Below are 21126 nucleotides of genomic sequence, written 5' to 3' on the forward strand. Positions count from 1 at the left end.
TTTTGCTCAGTTGCTAGTCATGTCCAACCCTTTGCGACCCCATGGACTGCAGCACATCAGACTTCCCTGACCTTCACGATCTCCTGGAGCTTGCTCAAACTCATGTCCATTGAGTCGGTGATGCCATCCAACCATCTCATCCTCTGTTGTCCCCATCGCCTCCTGCCTTCAATCTTTCCCAGCATCAGGGTCTTTTCTAATGAGTCAGCTCTTCACATCAGGTGACCAAAGTATTGGAGTTTCAGCTTCAGCATCAGTCCTTCCAATGAATCATCAGGACCAATTTCCTTTAGGATTGACTGCTTTGATCCCCTTGCAATCCAAGGGACTCTCAAGAGTCTTCTCCAACACCACATTAGGAAGACATAGATTCTTTGGTGCTCAGCCTTCTTTATGGTCACATCCATACATGATTACTGGAAAAACCACAGCTTTGACTAAATGGACCTTTGTCAGCAGAGTAATGTCTCTGTTTTTTAATATGCTGTCTTGGTTTGTCACAGCTTTTCATCCAAGGAGCAAGCATCTTTTACTTTGGGAGCGGTGGCAGCCTGATAAGCTTCCAGAACTGATAGGGGAAGCACACTGACTGAAACCGCCCTCCCTGGCCAGGCCCTTTAGTAACCATTCACTTGAACTGTTTTATGACAGGAGATCCTGGTAAGGAATATGGAACTAATAAGCCACCACCAACCAGAAGAGTTCAGGAAAGGTCGAAAGGAGACACCGGGTGTCCATCCACTTCCCAGAATCCCTCTCGCTAGCATCCATCTTGGCTGAGCGATGCGTGCACCACCAGGAAAGACTCTGGATTAGAATGATTGGCCAAAGCCCGGAAACTAATCCCATCACCATAAAACCCGAGACTGCTAGCCACATGGCAGAGCAGTTCTCCTGGGTTCCCTTACCCTACTGCTCTCCACCCGGGTGCCCTTTCCCAATAAAGGGAAAGGGCTTTGTCAGCCCTTGTGTCTCCTCAGACAATTCATTTCCGAGTGTTAGACAAGAGCCCAGTTTCGGGCCCTGGAAGGGGTCCGCCTTCCTGCAACAGAATCACAGGTATTGTTTTCCCTGGGTGCCCTCTGGGCTCAGAAATTCACATTTGGAGGGCCAAAATCACTTATGGCTGTGATATCCTTGTGTATTGATATGATAGTAAATACTCCATTTCTCAAGCCTTAGTCTAAATCAACGGTTCTCTAAGTGTGGTCATCAGATCAGCTCTGTTTATCCTCTGGGTGCTTCTGTCTGCACTGCTCCTCTGAGACTCACGCCTCCTGACTTATGTGTGGTATGGCCTCCAAGAGCAGGCTGTGTCTTGCCTCTTTTGGCATATGCCCTGCATCTTGCAGGCACTCAACAACGATCTCTCATACTGGGCTGAAAAAGAGAGACCTATGACTCCTGGACACACTTCCACCACAAAGAGACAATCCCAACCCACCAAAGGCCCTTCTGCTTTCTCAAGGAAAAATACACGAGACTTAAGGACTATAGATCATGGAGGAGCTTCCAGTGAGAGAAGCCTTACTCCCGAGTGGCTGGCGCCTTGAGGTTTGGGTTGGAGAGTGGCAGCCGACTGCAGCAGGGAAAAAAAGCATGACAGCTTGTGACAATTTCCTCAAAGTCTCCAGCACTATTATTGTATCAGCATCAAAATAGCAAGAAAAAGTTAGTTCTATTTTAAATTGTCAATATTAACCTAATGCCGGTGATGAATGGAGTGTTGATGATAAATGAGGTGTTTAATAAAGATGAAAGCGCTGACAGCCTAAGAGAAAACCTCCTTTGACTTAAAGTTATCGTCTTGATTAAAATTTCCATTTTATTATCCTAATCAGCAATCTTTGTTCAATGTGCTACAATCTCTATTTTTTCCACTTAGAGAGATAATTAACAACATCGTAAACATATTAAAAGTACAATGTTTATTAAAATTGCTCTGTTATCCATATTTAACTTATGTTTAGTAATGCCCCTGCCTCAAGACATGCCCCTGCCTCCCGGAGGACTTCCAGGAACTACCCATTGCTGGGAGCCTCATCCTATTTCCAAGGCCCCCAGGGAACAGTCAGCCCCTGGTCCTAGTCACATGTTCCTGTGTTCACAGCTTTGTCAATTTAACTCAGCTTAATTTCATTTCATATGTTATGATACCTCTTTATGCAGAGACTAAGAAATTTACTCTTCTCCGTGGTGAACGTGCGGCTGGGGTTGCATGCAGACACAGATGAGAAACTGAGGGAAGGAAAACACATAAATCCCTCCAAATTAATCACCTCTGCATCTCTCTGCAAAGCAAAGGTTTCTTTGAATGAAAGTTACTTAATGAGCAAACAGCCACTAGGCACCAGTGGGAGGAGGCCCAGCGTCTCACAGGCCGGAGCCTGACTCCGGGCAGCACACCAGGACACACAACGTCTCCAGGCCACAGTGGAAAACTGTTTAAGTCTGATTTTCTTTTTTTTAAACACAACTCTGATCCTTATCCAGACACAGAATCTGACTCCCCATATGGGATCTCTGTTCCACACAATATGAAACACCAGGTTGCAATGGCCATCTTGGTCACTGAGGGACAGTCTTGGGAGGAATGCCCAGGCAAGGACCTTCTGGGTCCCTAGTCCTGCCTTCCTCTTGACCTCCTCGTCTCAGGGCAGATCACCAGCCTCAGTCCACCCACCTCACCTTGTCCTCTACACAGGGCTGATTCTGCCTCAGGAGTGGTCCTCCCTGCAGCCTACCAGGAGTCCAGAGGGACAGCGAGAGGCCATCCTCCTGCAAAGGACTCTAGTTTAAAAGCACAGCTCTCATTTAACCTCTCTGAGGCCTGGTGATGTAAGCGTATCTCTGCAGTTTATAGATGAGGAAGCCGGGCTCGGGGTGGTTGGACACCTTGCTCCACATCACACAGCTGATGAGCAAGTAGCAGCCCATCATGCTGGAGTCCTGGTCCCAGCTGTCTCTCAAGGGGTCAATGCTCCAGCCTGCTCCTAGGATGAGTGGCTACATCTGAAGCAGGAGGGGACCCAGCAGCTCATCATGCTGGAGTCCTGGTCCCAGCTGTCTCCCGTGGGGTCAATGCTCCAGCCTGCTCCTAGGATGAATGGCTACGTCCGAAGCAGGAGGGGACCCAGCCTTGTGCCACCTCTATTGGCAGCTTGCAGAGGTTTTTGGGGATGGCCTCTCTCTGTCTGGGATGTGTTTTTCCATGATGTGTGGGTTTTAACCCAGGTCACTTCCAGGTATCTTGGAGCCTTCCACAGGGAAGGCTACGTTCCCTTAATCAGCGCGAATCGGCACACGCCCCCTGACCCCAGCATACTGGTGCTGACGACACCCGGGGAAACGCAGGAAACGGCTATCCGTACAGGCCGGGAAGGGCCATTAATCTCCCTCCCCTGAAGGAAATGAAATCATTATGTCTGCAGCTCCAGAATCCAAAAGAACAAATTTCCTGCCAGGATAATAAATGGATTCTTTTGTACTCGCCTCGACTCCCGTCACATGACCCTCCTGGCCCATTCCTCATCCAGGTGACTTGGCTGGGTAAATACCCAGAGGTTTCAGTTTCAACTTCCAAAGCAGACCAGGGAGTGGCCCACCAGAGCCCTTGGCTGTCTTCCCTTTCTGCCCTTAACCTTTCCTTCCCCAAACACTGCCCGCCAAGGTAAGCAATCCCTTTACAAACAGGAACACTCCTGCCTTCAGCCAGGAGCAGGGTTTGAAGTAACTCTGTGGAGAAGACAGACAAAGAACGATTTTTCACTGACCAGGCATCACATAAGATGTACTTGGGAAACAACAATGAATAGTAAATCTGGGCTGTAAAGCTCCCAGGGCCAGCAAGGAGCATAGAGCGATGCTCTGGAGGAAGCACGTGCAGGGAACAGCGCTGGGATCAGGAGGGCTCTTGAGGGGAGCATGATAGGCAGGTGGCACGGGGCTGCACTAACATTCTTCTGAACAGGGCCCCAGAGTCCTGTCCTGGCAGGTGGCAACGTGAAAGCAATGAACCACTTCATAATGGGCTTCTGTTCTGACATAACACTCAGCACCAGGCTTCAAAAATGCGTCGGTATTTGCAGAGAAAAACTGTTGCTGGCTTAACACAACAGGAGCCATGGTGCCTGGCAAACAGACCCAGGGACAACCTGTCCGCTGCTCCTTGCCCTCCTGCCCCTACACCCCCAAGAAGAGGCAAGACTGAAGCAGAGAAGAAAAAGCAAGTCTGGGGCACAGGTTGGCAGCACCTCTTCCCCAAGGATGTGGCAACCTCAGAAAATCTCTGCAGACGGAAAACAACCACAGTCTTCACTTTAACCTGCACACGAAAGCCTCTGCCTCCTAAGTGTGGGCATGTTGGGGGCAGGAGGTAGAAGCAGGGAGACGGACTAGCCCCAGTCATCTAACAGAGGCAAGAGTGTCTCCTCTGTGACAAAAAATGAGAGCTTGTTAGGCACTCCTGGACTCCACGAGAAACTGTGACACGTAAGTGCTTTGCGGTAAAACAGTGGCTAGAAACGATACGTGTCTTGGCAGGAAAAGTAAAACTGTCCTCCTACAGAGGCAGTGTGAGCACATACATGACTGCTATAGCCTGAGATCCACTGGATTACCTCCCTTGGGCTGGCATGGGATGAAGAAAGTGCTAGGTGATCTTGTCACTACCCACCTCAGCTTTCTGCCCCAACCAGAGAGCCTCAAAGCCACAGCAGAGGGTAAAGGACACTCCAGTATCACTCCTCTGGCCTCTGTACTGGCAGCTCATCACTCATACCTGCCATAGCTCTTGTCCACAGGATTGTAAACTATCTGGGTTTGTCTTCTTCATTAAAGGTGGTTCTCCAGAGCACATTTCCTGTCTCATTTATCTCTGCATCTGTAGAAAGATGGCTGGCTGGATGAATGGATGGATGGATGGATAAGCCAGATTACTGAAGGCATATTATCTTCATCAACCTCACATCTTAGAGGAAGAAATGAAAGCAATAATTGTAAAGCACTACTCCATGCTGGGATTGTTCTAGATAACTTCTACATTTTCTCTTATTTAATTCACACAGCTTATCCCAAGAAGTGAGTTTTATTTCTGACATTTTACAGATGAGAAACTAAGAAGTAGTAAGGCAAGGTACTGTACTTGAGAACCAAAGCCAGGTCTTTCTGAGTCCACATACAGCATTCAACTGGATTACCCCATTTGTCAGCCATCCTTAAGATCGTAGGTCCAACAAACATAGGCTGGGCACCCACTGTGTGCCAGTATGATGCCATTCATTGGGGATCCAAAGACAACTCCAAAAGTGGATTCAGACAGAGCTCTTAAGTAAGTAGGGAAGGAAACCCATGCTCTCCAGTGACTCTGCAGCCAGGAAAAACCTGATCACATTAAAAAATATATGCAACCTGGTAAAGACTCAGGGCTGAGCAGAGGAAAGAGGTAAGAAGATATTCTTTTTTTAAAAAAAGCAACTATCTGTTCAGTTCAGTCACTCAGCCGTGCCCGACTCTTTGCGACCCCATAGACTGCAACATGCCAGGCTTCCCTGTCCATCACCAACTCCCAGAGCATGCTCAAACTCATGTCCATTGAGTTGGTGATGCCATCCAACCATCTAATTCTTTGTCATCACCATCTCCTCCTGCCTTCAATCTTTCCCAAAATCAGGGTCTTTTCCAATGAGTCAGTTCTTCACATCAGGTGGCCAAAGTATTGGAGTTTCAGCTTCAGCATCAGCCCTTCCAATGATATTCAGGACTGATTTCCTTTAGGGTTCCCTGGTCGGATCTCCTTGCAGTCCAAGGCACTCTCAAGAGTCTTCTCCAACACCACAGTTCAAAAGCAACAATTCTTTGGCACTCAGCTTTCTTTATATCCAACTATCACATCCATACATGACTACTGGAAAAACTATAGCTTTGACTAGACAGACATTTGTTGGCAAAGTAATGTCTCTGCTTCTTAATATGCTGTCTAGGTCGGTCATAGCTTTTCTTTCAAGGAGCAAGTTCCTTTAATTTCATGGCTGCAGTCACCATCTGCAGTGATTTTTGAGTCCCCCAAAATAAAGTCTGTCACTGTTTCCATTGTTTCCCCATCTATTTGCCATGAAGTGATGGGACTGGATGCCATGATCTTAGTTTTCTGAATGTTGAGCTTTAAGCCAACTTTTTCACTCTCCTCTTTCACTTTCATCAAGACGCTCTTTAGTTCTTCTTCTCTTCCTACCATAATGGTCATCTGCATATCTGAGGTTATTGATATTTCTCCTGGCAATCTTGATTCCAGCTTGTGCTTCATCCAGCCCAGCATTTCTCATGACGTACTCTGCATATAAGTTAAATAAGCAGGGTGACAAAACACAGCCTTGACATACTCCTTTCCCTTTTGGGAACCATTCTCTTGTTCCATGTCTAGTTCTAACTGTTGTTTCCTGACCTGCATACAGATTTCTCAAGAAGCAGGTCAGGTGTCTGATATTCCCATCTCTTGAAGAATTTTCCAGAGTTTGTTGTGGTCCACAGAGGCTTTGGCATAGTCAGTAAAGCAGAAGCAGATGTTTTTTTTTTGGAACTGTCTTGCTTTTTTGATGATCCAACAGATGGCAACTTGATCTCTGGTTCCTCCACCTTTTCTAAATACAGCTTGAACATCTGGAAGTTTACAGTTCAAGTACTACTGAAACCTGGCCTAGAGAATTTTGAGCATTACTTTGCTAGCATGTGAGATGAGTGCAATTGTGTGGTAGTCTGAACATTCCTTAGCATTGCCTTTCTTTGGGACTGGAATGAAAACTGACCTTTTCCAGTCCTGTGGCCACTGCTGAGTTTTCTAAATTTGTTAGCATATTGAAAGCAGCACTTTAACAGCATCATCTTTTAGGATTTGAAATAGCTCATCTGAAATTCCATCACCTCCACCAGCTTTGTTCATAGTGATGCTTCCTAAGGCCCATTTGACTTCACATTCCAGGATGTCTGGTCTGGCTCTTGGTGAGTGATCACCCTATCGTGGTCATCTGGGTCATGAAGATATTTTTTTGTATAGTTCTTCTGTAACTATAAAGCAACTATAAAGCTGGGCAAAAGTGGCAAAGACAACCATCTCAGCACTTTGAACCTTTACCAAAGCAACCCAAGAAGTGTTTATGTCTCAAAGGCTGAACTTTGGGTAAGAATGGGGGAATTTATGATATTCATGCCTAGGGCCACTCCCTGCTCTCCATTTTCCTCTGAGCTGGACTGATAAGGAGGTTCTGCCAGAGAAGGAAGACATGAGAATGGCAGATCTTTGAAGTCACAGAAGACTTGGATTTGGAGTGATTGGTGATGCCCAAGTCCAGTATCATTGCCACCAGAAATGAGGATCTTGGCAGGCAAGGCTGTAATAATGGCTGAGGCAAGCATACCCCTGGCTGAGGCTGCACACGTGTCCAATGAAAACCAGAGAGAATCCAAGATATCCTCACACTAGCCCTAAGACTGTGCCTGTACATAGGAGAAGCAAAAGTCCCACCGGGAAGTTTAAGCTGAAGTAGGTTTCAAAATGGTCTGAACTTTTTCACCCACACACAGATCCATCAGCAGAGAATGGAAGATGGACTGGTTCAAAGTGTTTGAGCACAACTTCCGTCTAATCACTGGACGACCACTAAGCTACATAGACGGAGGGGCTGATGAGACTTAAATTTAAAAACAAAAATCAAAAAATAAAAACTGAACCAAGTGGGGGCCACACACCCCAGGGGAGACAGATTTCACAGATTTAACCCAGGCAAGTTACAAAACAGACCTATAAACAAAAATAGTAACAACAGCCTTCAAGGGGGAAAGAGATAGCATAATATATTGACCTAAACGTCTAGTTTTCAATGTTTTTAAAAAATATGACACATCAAAAAACCGGGAAAGTGTGTCCCATATGCAAGGGGAAAAAAAAAAAAAACAAAAAAAAAAACAAAAAAAAAACAAAAACAGTCTCCCAATGTTGGAATTAGCAAAAACTTCAAATTAGTTATTATAAATATGTTAAAAAATAGAGGAAATCATGTTTAAAAGTATTGTGATAACTACTAATCAACAGATATTTTCACTAAGGAGACAAATTATAAAGAATGAATCAGATGGTAAGTCTGGAGATGAAAAATGCAATAACTGAAATGAGAAACTTCCTGGAGGAGCTTGACATAAGATTCTTCAAACTGGACAAAAAGGAAAAAAATCAATGAACTTGAAGACAGGTCGATGGAAACTATATCTAAGAACAAAGAAAGAAGATTAAAGTAAAAAGTAACAGAACCTCAGAAATCTGGATAACATTTAGCACACCAATAGGCATTTGATGAGCATTCCCAAAGAAGAGTAAAAAGGACAAAATTTTTGAAAAATAATGGCTTAAAACTTTCTGAATTGATGAAAAGCATTCACCCTCACACAGTCAGGAAGCTCACTGTGCCCAAAATAGGATAAGTATAAGGAGACTCACATATAGATACATCATAGTCAAATGTTTAAACATCATAGTCAACTGTTTAAAAGACAAAGAGAAGATTTCTAACCCAGCAAGAGAAAAATGATTTATCACATACAGAGGAACATCAATATGATTAATACCTGATTCTTTTCTGAAACAATGGAAACCCAAAGGCAGTGGAATGACATACTCAGAATATCAAAATGAAAAAAAAAAAAAAAAACTGTCAAGCAAGAATTCTATATCCAGCAAAAGCAAAACTATCTTACAAAATCCCAAAGGCAAAATACAGACATTCCCAGATAAACAAAGAGAGAATTCATTGTTGGCAAACCTGGCTCGAAAAGTTAGAAAAGGATGTCACGCAGAACGGAAGGAAATGACATCAGAAGTAACATGGAAATGGAGGAAGAAATAGAAAGTATTGGGTATGGTAAATATGTGGGTTGTAATAAAAGACTCTATAAATATATTTTTCTCATGTATTCGTTCAGTATCTTTTAAAAGCATAAGATTATATAATCATTATAACATTATGTTGTTGAGCTTGTCACATCTGTAGCTGGAATAGGTACAACATTAACGGCATAAAGGAGAAGATCAGGACACTACTTCAAGCAGCCTATTAAGGGGTGGGGGGGCGGTGGTGGTAAAAGATGGAGACAGTGGGGCAGCCCTGCAGGCAGAGAAAACTGAACAGCCCAAAGTGGGCAGCCAGAAATACCACATCTGAGGACAAGCCAGCTGTCTGGTTGGAGGGCTTAGAGGGTAGAGTTGGAAGAGTCAGCTGCAGGTAACACCTAAGGAGGCCCAGGGAAAGCAAGTGGCTTGCAGATCTTAGTTCCCCAACTAGGAATTGAACCCAAGCCAGGGCGATGAAAGTTCCGAGTCCTAAACACGGGGCCATCAGGGAACTCCTGGGTTTTGTTTTTAAGTTAGAATAACTGACCTTTCCAAGGTGCCTTTGGAAGGGTCTTCTGGAACTGAGGTGGCACAGGTCCTGGGTGGGGTGAGCCTTGACAGGGTGGGCTGTGGTTGGCGTGGTGTGGAGGAGTGAGGCTCGGATCAGGGAGGTCTCCTAGGAGCCCACCCTAATGGTACGAGGTGATCTCCATGACATCCTCTTAATTTATTCTCACCCTGAGTTTCAAAGTCTCTGCAAATAAGCTCAGCAAGGTATAAAGCAGTGAGGGAAACCCTGTGGGGTGGACAGCTCAAGTGACTAAGCAAGGAGGAGAATTTAAACCAATCTATACACGAAGTTAAACACTCCAATAAGCACCTCACATTCTCTAATTTAAGCCTAAAAGGAGATTTTATTAAACCCATTTTATAGAAGAAGAAACTGAAGACATACTGGCCCACAGCCACACAGAGAGGTCAGGGCAAGAGCAGGATTCAGATGCTCACGTGCCTGACTCCCCATGCACACTGCTCTCAGACTCAGTCACTCTGGTGAGAAGTTACCCACGCCAGAGTCAGCTTTTTCAATCAAACAAATGGGGGAACTAAGGAGAGGAGAGCTCTTTAAGCCACTGTTGCCCCATCTCCTCCCAAGAATCTCTCCTCCCACAGCCCATGAACCTGTTAAGATTCCCCAGGAAGCAAAACATCTGGACTTAGCATTTCTCCCAGCCACCCACCCCTACACTGACCTGCCTGAAAAGTAGCCCCCCTCAGAATGTAGCCCAAGGGACCAGCACTGCGAGGAGCTGGGACAGGACACCCACTCCTTCAAGGTGTCCAAGCTGGATCTGAACATGCCGGCAGAGCACTTAACAGGGTTTTAGAAATGTCCTGACCATTTCTCGCATCAGAGATCTTCCCAGAAACCATGAAAAGACCCCAGGATGGGCAGGAACCACAGCCATGCTGCAGAGCCATGAGTTCTGCCCCTTCTCCGCACACACGTCCTCTCTTGGCCAGGTGGGAAGAGAAGCAGCCAGAAAGGGGGGCTCTGAGAGTGTAGGAGACCAGGGAGGGGGCCTGTCCTCTGGAGGGAGCCCCAAGATGGGGTTTGAACACACCCCTCCCCCCGATAACACCTGCAATCAACAGCCTGAGGACCATCACCACAGTAATGAGCTCATCAGAAATGAGCCTAAGGGCTGTGAGCTGCCAGGGCCAACAAAGTCCATCCCTGTGCCAGGAGCTTTGAGGGGGGACTCTTAAAGGGAGGTGGCTCCACATCTGTCAGCAAATGAGCGGTCGAGGGGGAGGTCAACTGGCATTTACAACGTGGATCAGTTCTGCACCCTGTAAAACAGCATCCAGATTACAACCCTCTCACCAACTTCATAAAATACATTTTATTGGTATTGTTATGGTTCTGACTCAAACAACTGCATAAAATTTTTCCTACTCATGAAGTGGATGTTCTGACACACTCACTTGGAAGACAGAAACCCAATTGCCAAGGCCCATTTAGTTAGGCATATGCATTGAGAAACTATTTTTTAAAGGACAAGGGCATATGTGGGCTATTTGTGGGGCTTTAATTTAGAGGTTTTTAATGCATCTGAGAGCCAAATTGATTTTATTTGGCCTGCACACCAATGTAAAGTGAAAAAAGGGCATTTTTTGTCAACATTTAAAAATTGGGGGTTACCCTAGAAAACCCAGAAGACAAGGCAATGACCATACAGATAGATAGGGCACTCAGATGGTAAAGAATCTACCTGCAATTCAGGAGACCTGAGTTCTATCCCTGGGTCAGGAAGATCACCTGGAGAAGGGAATAGCTACCCACTCCAGGATTCTTGCCTGGAGAGCTCCATGGACAGAGGAGCCTGGTGGGCTAGAGTCCATGGGGTCACAAACAGTTGAACATGACTGAGTGGCTGTCACACACACAGGGCAGGGGCTCATCAGTTCACACGGCCCCCAGCAGGCAACTTCAGCTTATGAAGCCTGTGTGTCCCCAGCCGGCTTTTGGGCCCCTGCTTTTAGATGAATCACAGACACTTACAGCACAGTCTACCATAGGCGAAGTCCTGTGCCGGCACCATGGGAAACCGTAAGGCCTTGCCCCTGCGCGCTAGTGACTGGGAGACACCCAGACAGGCAGACATACAGAAATAACTGATCCAGAAAAGAATGCGTCTCAAGCAATAAGGCAGACACCAAGTGGAGACAAAGAGATTTCTTAGGGAGAGACAGAGGACTGATGGGGTTCCCTAAAGAAAGGCCACTCTTCTGCTTTGCGCCAGGACCTCCTGGTGGGATGCCCCAGGGTCCCCAGAGAGCTATCAGCCCAAACCCTTCCTGAGCAAATCCTCAGTGAAGCAGAAGCACACTCAACCTTTCACGTGTTTATTCACCAAAGGGTAGCCCAGGATACATAGCAGAGTCACTGGGAAGCTTTTTCACCCCCACACAAGCAGGCCCCACCAACTAGGGAGTCGAGTTCCCTTCCTTTGGGGGGTGTCTGGTCATGGGGACACGGAAAAGACTCGCCAAATGGGTCACATTACTCACTGCTATCCTCTGATGCCAGGCCCTGCCCCAGGACACAGCCTCTCTCTCCAGGGCCACCTACTATATTGGTCATCCTACTTGGGCTAGTCTGACATGAGGTCACAGCTCAGTCAGGGGCCCAGGATCTGGCACCCTAAGCCTTGTGCCTGGGTGTCTATGAGTAGAGTTGTTTTCAGGACATGCTCCACCCCTTTGCCTTGTAACTTAAGCATCCATCATATTCTCTTCCCCAGGACTCACCCACTTCCACTCCAGCCCCACAGCAGCAGAAGCTGGCAACACAGTCTGAACAGCCAACCACAAAGGAACAGACTCTAAAAGTATAGGTGAAACTCAGATCAGAAGTTCTATCTATGAGGCAGAATTAGTTATCAGCCAATGGCTCTGCTCAGTCGGTAGAGAATCTGCCTGCAATGCAGGAGACCCGGGTTTGATCCCTGGGTTGGTACAATCCCCTGGAAAAGGAAATGGCAACCCACTCCAGTATTCTTGCCTGGGAAATCCCGTGAACAGAGGAACCTGGTGAGCTACTGTCCATTGCGTCACAGAGTCGAACACAACTTAGCGGCTAAACCACCACCAATAACAAAAAGGGGAAGTCATGGAGGTGGCCACTGAACACTGATGCCATCAGCACACACAAGGCTGCAGAATCAGGAGGCAGGAAAGACAAGTAATGTCTTGAGCCCAAAAACTCGAGTTCACAGCCTAATCCTGTGAGTTCCAGAGTGTAACTCTGCCTGTTAACGCCTCTGCATCTGTATAAAGGTAGTATCTTGGGGTTGTATACTGAGAAGCAGGGCTTCCCAGATGGCTCAGTAGTAAAGAATCCACCTGCCAATGCAGAAGATGCAAGAAAGGCAGGTTCAATCCCTGGGTCAGGAAGATCCCCTGGAGAAGGTAATGGCAACCCACTCCAGTATTCTTGCCTGGAAAATTCCATGGATAGAGAAACTTGGTGGGCTACAGTCCATGTGGTCGCAGAGACAGACACGGCTACAGTCCATGTGGTCGCAGAGACAGACACGGCTGAGCAACTGAGCACGCATATTAAGAAGCAAAGAAGATAACACATATATAGCACTTAATACACTTAGGCACCTGGCATACAGTATGCACTACATAAATATTCCTTCTCTTTCACCTGGACATTAAGTGATGATTAATGGTGGCTCAGACAGTAAAGCAAAGAGTCGGACACGACTGAGCGACTTCACTTCACTTCACATGCAGTTTAAAAACTGATCTACTTGAACATGTTCCAGACTACATCTAATTATTTTGTTCTTACTGTTTTTTCAATAGAATCTGCCTAGGAGTAGAAAGTTCCCCTTTATTTTCTAGCTTCAAAGTTGCATGTGAGAAAGCTGCCCTCCTTTTAAATATATACTTATCTTGTAATTAGGGTATAACACTACCAGGTGGCAGTAGCTGGTTGCTCAGGCCTCATTAAGCTGGAAGACACATGATTTGTCTTAGATCCAGCTACAACCATGAATTCTCCAGATATTAAATTTCACAGAGCCAGAAAGCCTACATGTGATTGATTAGAAGATGCTATTAAGTGAAGTTTTTTTTTTAGAGAAGAGAGCTAAGCAATTATTCTCCCATGACTTTCAAGTATACCATGAAGTTTTAAATGTGGGCAACACTAGATGACAGACCCTAGGAAGAACTGATTGACCAACAGGGTAACAACATTTTAGCATAAACTTCTGGGAGATTCTTAGGGAGAAGCATCCAGGTGATGTCCCCAAGAACCAAAATAAGCCCAGGAAAACTATGAGAGGGCAAAAAGGCTGGGGCAGGAAGGAAGGAAGCACGGTTTCCCTTTGGCTCTGCTCCTAACACTCTCGAGACTCTGGCCAGATCACCTAACTTTTCAGTTTCCTCCACTGTAAAAGGAGGAAATGATCTTCTGTGGCTCCTCTGACCTCAGCCCCAACAAACCTTCCATCTTTTTTTCGACATCTCCCTATTCCCAGGCTGGGTCCTACATGGTGCTAACAGCTTTCTCCACGTGAAGGCAGAACTCAGACCACAATCTCAGGAGGCCAGCTGCATTTTCAAGCTACAAGAAACCTGGGCATGAGGGTGCTAGGGACCAGAGCAAGGCCAAAGCACAGTCCAGGACTGAGGACTACCTAAAACCTGAAGCAAAATCCCACTCAACCAAAGCCCTTGGTCTGTGTTCCCCATCACATGAATGAGCTACTCATGTTCCCCACTTTCTTTCTAAATATTCCTTGTTTGGAAACTGGTAAAAGTTCCACCAAACAGCCCTAAACACCCAAGTCGTATCGGCTAATTCTCAATCTTCAGAGACCAGAGGAGAGCTTTCTTTAGGATTTTGTTCCTTTGATAAAGCCATGCTTTTATAGATACAAGCTACCCTGGGTTGGGAAGATGCCCTGGAGGAGGGCATGACAACCCACTCTAGTATTCTTGCCTAGAGAATCCCCATGGACAGAGGAGCCTGGCGGGCTACAGTCCCTGGGGTCACAAAGAATCGGACACGACTGAGCAACTAAGCACATCATGGCCTAAACTAGCTCCAGGCCAAAATACTCTCTCTACTCACCATGAGGGGCCAGCCCTGAGGGCATCATGTCCCACCAGCCCCACTTCATGGGGGCTCCAGCAAGGTCTGCACAGGAAGACTGGTTACCCACTCCTCTGCCACATCCCAGGGCAGCCAGAGTCATTCTGCAAAGCAGCCTGAGGCCTTGGTGTTCATCCTTAAGTTTATATCAACAACATCTGCATCTGTGTGAACCAATGATGACAGTCAGAGATCCTTTAGAAGTAAATTAGATTTTTAAAACATCTGTTTCTGAAAAAAATTAACCCCAATTTTTAAAACATTCATTTGCTTTCTATAACAAAAAAGACATGCTAAAGCTCAAACATATACTCACAGAATAGAGAACATGCCTTTTAGTTATGGGGTGTTTGAGAGAATAGATTATTTTAATCTTTTTAAAAGAAACGTTTTACAAATAAGTCTCAATGTGCCCCTGACGCACTGGTTCCTAGGATTCCCTTAGATGAGCTGGGGTCACTGTTTCTTTGTGGGGACACCCTGACATCCAGCCATGTAGACAACTAGCTACTCTCCCTTTTCAATATCAGCTTTATGAGTCAGAGCTAAGGGTGGATGAGTTACGAGACAGAGATTCACTGATGAGTAATTTCAACTCATCAGTTAAAGTCATTTACCTCAAGTCATCAGAATATTAAAAAGATAAACCAAGCTTTTAATAACAGTACCCTCTTCTATAGCTGAAGAAACAGTATTTTCTTTCTTTAGACAAATCTATTCGAGATTAGTCACTTGAGAATTGGAAAGGCAGGCGAGCTCAGATTTCTTTTCCGGCCAATGAATTAACAGGAAGAAGAAGGTAAGCGGCTGCATAATGAAGACATTAACTTTCTTATCTTGATTAAACTTAGGCTGATTCATATTTACAGTTTTTTTAAAGCCCATGTTTAATATTTATAACCAAAATACTAACAATGCACGTACATGTTTTTGTTAAAATGTGCTGTTGTTGAATGTAAATATTCATAAATATGCAGTTTTAATCAAGGAAAATAGCTTGACGGTCTGTTATTTTGGCTGTACTTTATTTGCCTAATAAAGTATCATTTAAAAAAATGCACCAAATGTATATCATACCTCTGTTAGATTGGGAGATGGTTTGCCTCTTAATTTACAAAGATCTGCTTCGATTTGTGCTTAATGAAAATACTGAAAGACTACTACATTTTCAAATGCAAAATTAAAAATAGAAAAATGAAGCAATTCTTTAAATGCACCTTTTAAAAAAGCTGCATCTGACTGATGAGAAACAAGGAGCTAAAATCCATTAGTAAAATTTACTTTTTAATTGAAAAGAGTATAATAGATGTTGAAATCATGCTTTGCATTGACCATTGCTGTCAAATCAACCTGAGAACAAAGGCAGACCGTGCTTTAGGGGGGTGCTCAATGTGGCCAGTGTGCCCAGAGGGACCAGGGTGGCTGGGCCGGGCAGGGCCCAGTGGACAGCTCTCCCTGGGGCTTGGGAGGGGGGTGTCCCACCCCTTCTGTCTCCAGCCAGCCTGTGCATCAACTTCTGCCTTCAGACAAAATGCCCACAGAAGCTCCAAACTGTTGACTCTAACCCAACGTTTCACGAAAACCTCATTTATGGAGAAGCTTGCCAACTCTTGGCGGAGTGCCGGTCACTTCTGTGTTTGGACCAACACAGGTCCCATGCAGCAGCCTCCAACCTGTGGCCAAAGGAGCCCATAGGACGGGGCGACAGCAACCTCAAAGTTCTGGTGAAAGAGATGATGGTGTGGGGGCAAAGAACGGCTGGAGCCCTGGGGAGCCTGGGAAACCCTGACACCACTTTCCGGTCCTCCTTCCCCAGACAAGCCCTTCCCTTTACAGAGCCGTCCACAAGGCTCAGGGGCCTGTCACAGTCAGCCTCATGGTCTGTCCCACCTGACTGGATGAATCAGGTGCAAGGACAGAAAGAACACAGGCTTTGAAGCTACACAGTCCAGGACTGGATTCAGCTCTCACCACTTCCACTCGCCTTGGTCATGTGGCCTCACCTCCTCGGGCCTCCAGGACCTCATCTATAGAGAGTTGTGGTCAAAATTCAAGGCAATGCAGGTAAAGACACCAGCCCAGTGTCTGGCTGCACTGTCGGCATCAATAATGTCAAGTTTACACATACACTCTTGTGTTCTCATGAGCAACCTTCCACAGAGCTGGAGGCAGCCATCACAAGGGCTGGAATCTGAAATCTACCAGCATTCAACGCTGTCCGGCCTGGAGAAGGGGAGGGGTCTCCGATGTCCTGGCCCCAGCCCCTCAGGGATGGACCTGGTTTCTCCAGGGTCCCCAACACCACATGCCAGCACCTCTTAGCTCAAGCAGGGGCCCAGCCAAGGCACCACCACCGGGAGTGGCGCAGCTGCACAGGCGTCAGCACGGCTTCACCTACAGTCACCTGGCCCCTGACAGAATCAAGAAACGGATGCCCAGACACCTTGTGGAAGCCAAGAGAGCAGGCTGCCAACCCACTCTGCATGTGTCCAGCCAGCCAACCGTGAGAGAGTATCTCTAAATTACCCCCTGCTCACTTGACTGAGGAAGTAGCATTTGTTTTTATTTTCTAGGACAGACAGTCAATCAGTCGTATGTGACAGAAATAAAGATAAATACCACCCATTGAACTTTAAATCAAAATGCTAATCCCAAGCTGACTTCTCTGTCAAGGTCTGACACTGAAGTAATTCAGCGGGCTTTGATTATGTCCAAAATTAATGCTCTGTTGGAGACTATGTCTATTAATCACAGATTCTGATGGCAAGTTCATGCTTCTCCACTGGGTGACATCCCAAACTGTCCTGGTGGCCAGGAGACCTTTAGCTGGGTGTCCTTAGCTCACCTATTATAAGGCAACATCCAAACAGGAGGATCCAGAAAGACCACTTGATATTTACATAGTGAAAAGGCTCAAAGGGTAGGGTCATCCCTAAGAAGAAGCTAGAAGGTGACATGTTCTGAGCATTAAATGAGGGCAAAGCATTATTCTATCTTCACTAAGGACCAAGCCAGAGAGGTTTAGGGTGGTCAAACTGAGTTCAGTAGAAAATAACCCAGAGATGAGCTCACACACAGATTCCCAAATAACCAGAAAGTGCATCCCAAACGACCATCTTAAGTCAAGAGTTTGGTTTGTGTGAGAAAAATAGAGCTCTTGTCTCCAGAGGTCTGCTAGAAGGGACAGTTAGGGATCCAGGTTGTAACACCAAATGTTTTTCATCTCCATAAAACCCAATCCCTAAATCTCCCATCAGTCTGAACCTCTCACTCCACATGTATCTATTGATCACTTAGTGTGTATCAGGCTCTCGTCCAAGCATTTGGGATATGTCTGAACAAAACAGTAAGATTTGAATTCTAGGGGATGAGGTAAGGATTCTAGGGGATGAGAGAAGCCCTCTGGCCAGGCCTTCTCATCCCTGCCTGGAATGACATGGAAGCCTTCGAGTTGGTCTTTTCCTTCTGTCTTAGCAGCCTCCCATCCATCACCCACACAATAGCAAGAGCAACTTTCTTAAATGTAAACTTGACCCAAATCCTTCAGTGGTTCCCCTGCTTAAGACTGAGAGTCCATACTTCTTAACAGGCTCTTGGGCAGGCCTCCATAAACCTCCTCTGCTTGTCCCTCCAAATTCAACTCACATATTTTAAAATCTTATTTTTTACGGCTGCGCTGGGTCTTTGTTGTAGCACATGGGCTTCTCACTGCAGTGGGTTCTCTTGTTGCAGAGCACGGGCTCAGTAGTTGTGGCCTCAGGCTTGGCTGCCCCAGGACATGCGGAATCTTCCTGAGCCAGGAGTTAAACCTGTGTCCCCCTGAAACCACTGGACCACCACAGAAGTCCTCAACTCACTTGAGAAATATGGGCGGATGGGAGCAGCTCAGTACACACAGTGCTGGTCAGCCCCAGCCAGCTGTTGGCTGTCCATCTCCACTCCACATCCCTGCTCTTCACCCATGAAAAACCTCCTTCAGCTTCAAGACTCAGCTTCAGGGCAGCTCCTTTCCGAAGTCCTCAGGCTTAGCCAGTCCCAGTGCTCGACCTCCCAGCACACTGGGCCTCCATCAGTCCTGCACCCGCTGCTCGAGGCAGCTGCTCTCTGCTCATCTCTCCCACAAGACTGAATTACATTTAGCCTGAAACAGTGCTTTCTACATTTTGTAGTCCCAGCACGGTGTCTGGAACATACTAGGTGCTCAATGAAAATTTACTACCCTGAACCAATCATACCATAAAACCTAACCACCCTTTAGTACATTGTTTCCATGGAAAAATTGTGTTCCAAGTCCTGCCCGGCCTGTCGAGGACATGGCGTGCCTACTCAGCTTCACTGACAATGACGCAGGTCCATTCAGCACACTCTACAATGTGCTGGCCTTGCCACAAACCAGAGGGCCTGGCTGGAGGTCCTAGGGGCAGCACGGGGCTTCTGACAGATAAAAGCTGGAGCGTCTAGCTGGGTTTGCCTCTGCGGCCTCATGGGGGAATGAGGACCCCAAAGAAGCCCAAGGTGGTTTCCACCGGATGCCGGCTCACAGCCCTGGCACAAAGGATGTGGGGTCAGGTCACTCTGAGTGTACATGTGGTAGCTCGACCCTGACCTGTAAAAAGTCAAATGTCTCTCCAAGACAGAAAAACTCATTTATAAGGGACTTAAAACAAACCATCATTAGTGGTCATTACTAAGACGTACCCAACACCAGTATCTTCTAGAAGCCAGAGCCACATTAGTCATCAAATACGCTGGCCTACAGGACTAGAAAGTTCATCCCTTGCAGTCCTTCTCTGGCCCTTCTGATTATGTCAAGAAGAAAGTTTCAAGCAGAGATTGTGTCTCATTAGCAACTCTCCACCACTTATTAAGTTCACTTTTTAAGGAATCACGAACAGGTTTCAGAAATCAAAGTCAAAGGCTGGAGTTCAAGAACAACATCATGGTCCTTACGTTAACGTCACCTGCAATTTGTGAAAAGTGAGACTTTTACCCCTGAGATTGATGGAATCAGCGTTCCTTCCTGAAATACATTTATTCAAGGTTTTAAGTGAATGGATTTAGGAAAAACATTAAATCTACACAAGCACATAAGGGGTGGGGGGGAGTCACAGCAGTGACCTCAGATGGCTAGAGCTGGAGACAGAAGGGGCCTCGGGGCAAATTCTCAGGGGCTATGATGACTCAGGGGCTTCCCAGGTGGCGCTAGTGGTAAAGAACCCGCCTGCCAATACAGGAGACAAAAGAGACATGGGTTCGATCCCTGCGTCAGGAAAATCCCCTGAAGGAGGGCATGGCAACCCACTCCAGTTTTCTTGCCTGAAGAATTCCATGGACAGAGGAGCCTGGCAGGCTACAGTCCATGGGGTCGCAAAGAGTCGGAAACAAATGAGCAACTGAGTGCATACACACTCACAAAGGTTAGCTTGGGGATGAAGAATCAGTTCCGCTATAGGGAAAACATCCTTGCAGAAACAGAGGCAGCCCACAGGAATGGCTCTGGAGACCTGTCAGACCATGTCAGACGGGTAGGATAGGCCAGAAGCAAACTTCTGCTGCCTGTTTTGAAGAGACCTGAACAAGTCTGTTAATGTGGGGGAATAAAACGAGAAAAGGAGGGTGGGATGCAGTTGGACATGGTCCCAGAGCATTTTCTGGATCCTGAATCTATCTGCTCAGCTATAGGGTCAGGCAGTTGGCCCAGAACTGCAGGGTCAGGTTCCAGCTCAACAGACCACAGCTTCTTTCATTAGAACCTAAAACCTTGCGGGCCCATTCCTGGTCTCCCAGCCACTCCTGCATCCTCGAGGGAAGAATGGAAGTTCACTCTGGTCAGTACTTTCAGAGCTATGAGAAGCTGCCTGCCTGGACAGGACACTCGATCTCAGTTATGCCAGTGAGGAGCCCTTGTATGACACATCTTCTTCCCAGAGGAATTTCTCTATCAGAAGGTGTTAGGAGCCATATTCTGGTTGTGGATGCCACTCACTTGACATGAATAGGAAGTCTCTATCCATTTCAGGAAAGCAGGGAGAGCTGATGGAAGTCATGAGGGATGTATGCCCACTGCCCACCTCCCCACCTTTGCTGCCTGAGTCCTTGCTGACTTCTGTGGGAAGAGAGGATATATTCCATGCCTCTCCCCTTGCTTCTGGTGGGTCGCTGGCAATCTCTAGCATTGCCTCACTCCAATCCTGGCCCTCAGGTTCACACAAAACTGTCCTGTCACCAGGCACATGGATCATCCAGACTTCCCCTCTTGATAAGGACACCAGTCATACTAGATTAGGGCCACATGGCCACCCTACTCCAAATGACCTGAACTCAATTTAATTATATCTGTGACTGCCCATTTCCAATAAGGGCACACTCTGGGGTACTGGGAGTTAGGAATTTAACATGTGTTTGAGGTGGGGGTATAATTCAACCCATAATGAGTGTATAATGCAGTTCTTTATACTGAATATGGTTCCTATAGGTCTAAAGTCATTTCATAATTAAAGTTGTTTTTTTTTTTAAGAGAAATGTAAAGGAGTTCTGAGAAGGACTGAAGAACAGATGTGCTGGAGAGGAC

At 46.4% G+C, this 21126-nt stretch overlaps 1 protein-coding gene across 1 annotated transcript in view; it reads right to left on the reverse strand.

The window, feature by feature from the left end:
- Nucleotides 1-21126, reverse strand: part of EPHB1 (EPH receptor B1) — a 463088-nt gene that overhangs the window by 408951 nt on the left and 33011 nt on the right. The window lies entirely within an intron of this gene.

This window comes from Bubalus bubalis, chromosome 1 (genome assembly GCF_019923935.1).
Source record: "Bubalus bubalis isolate 160015118507 breed Murrah chromosome 1, NDDB_SH_1, whole genome shotgun sequence".
Taxonomy (NCBI): domain Eukaryota; kingdom Metazoa; phylum Chordata; class Mammalia; order Artiodactyla; family Bovidae; genus Bubalus; species Bubalus bubalis.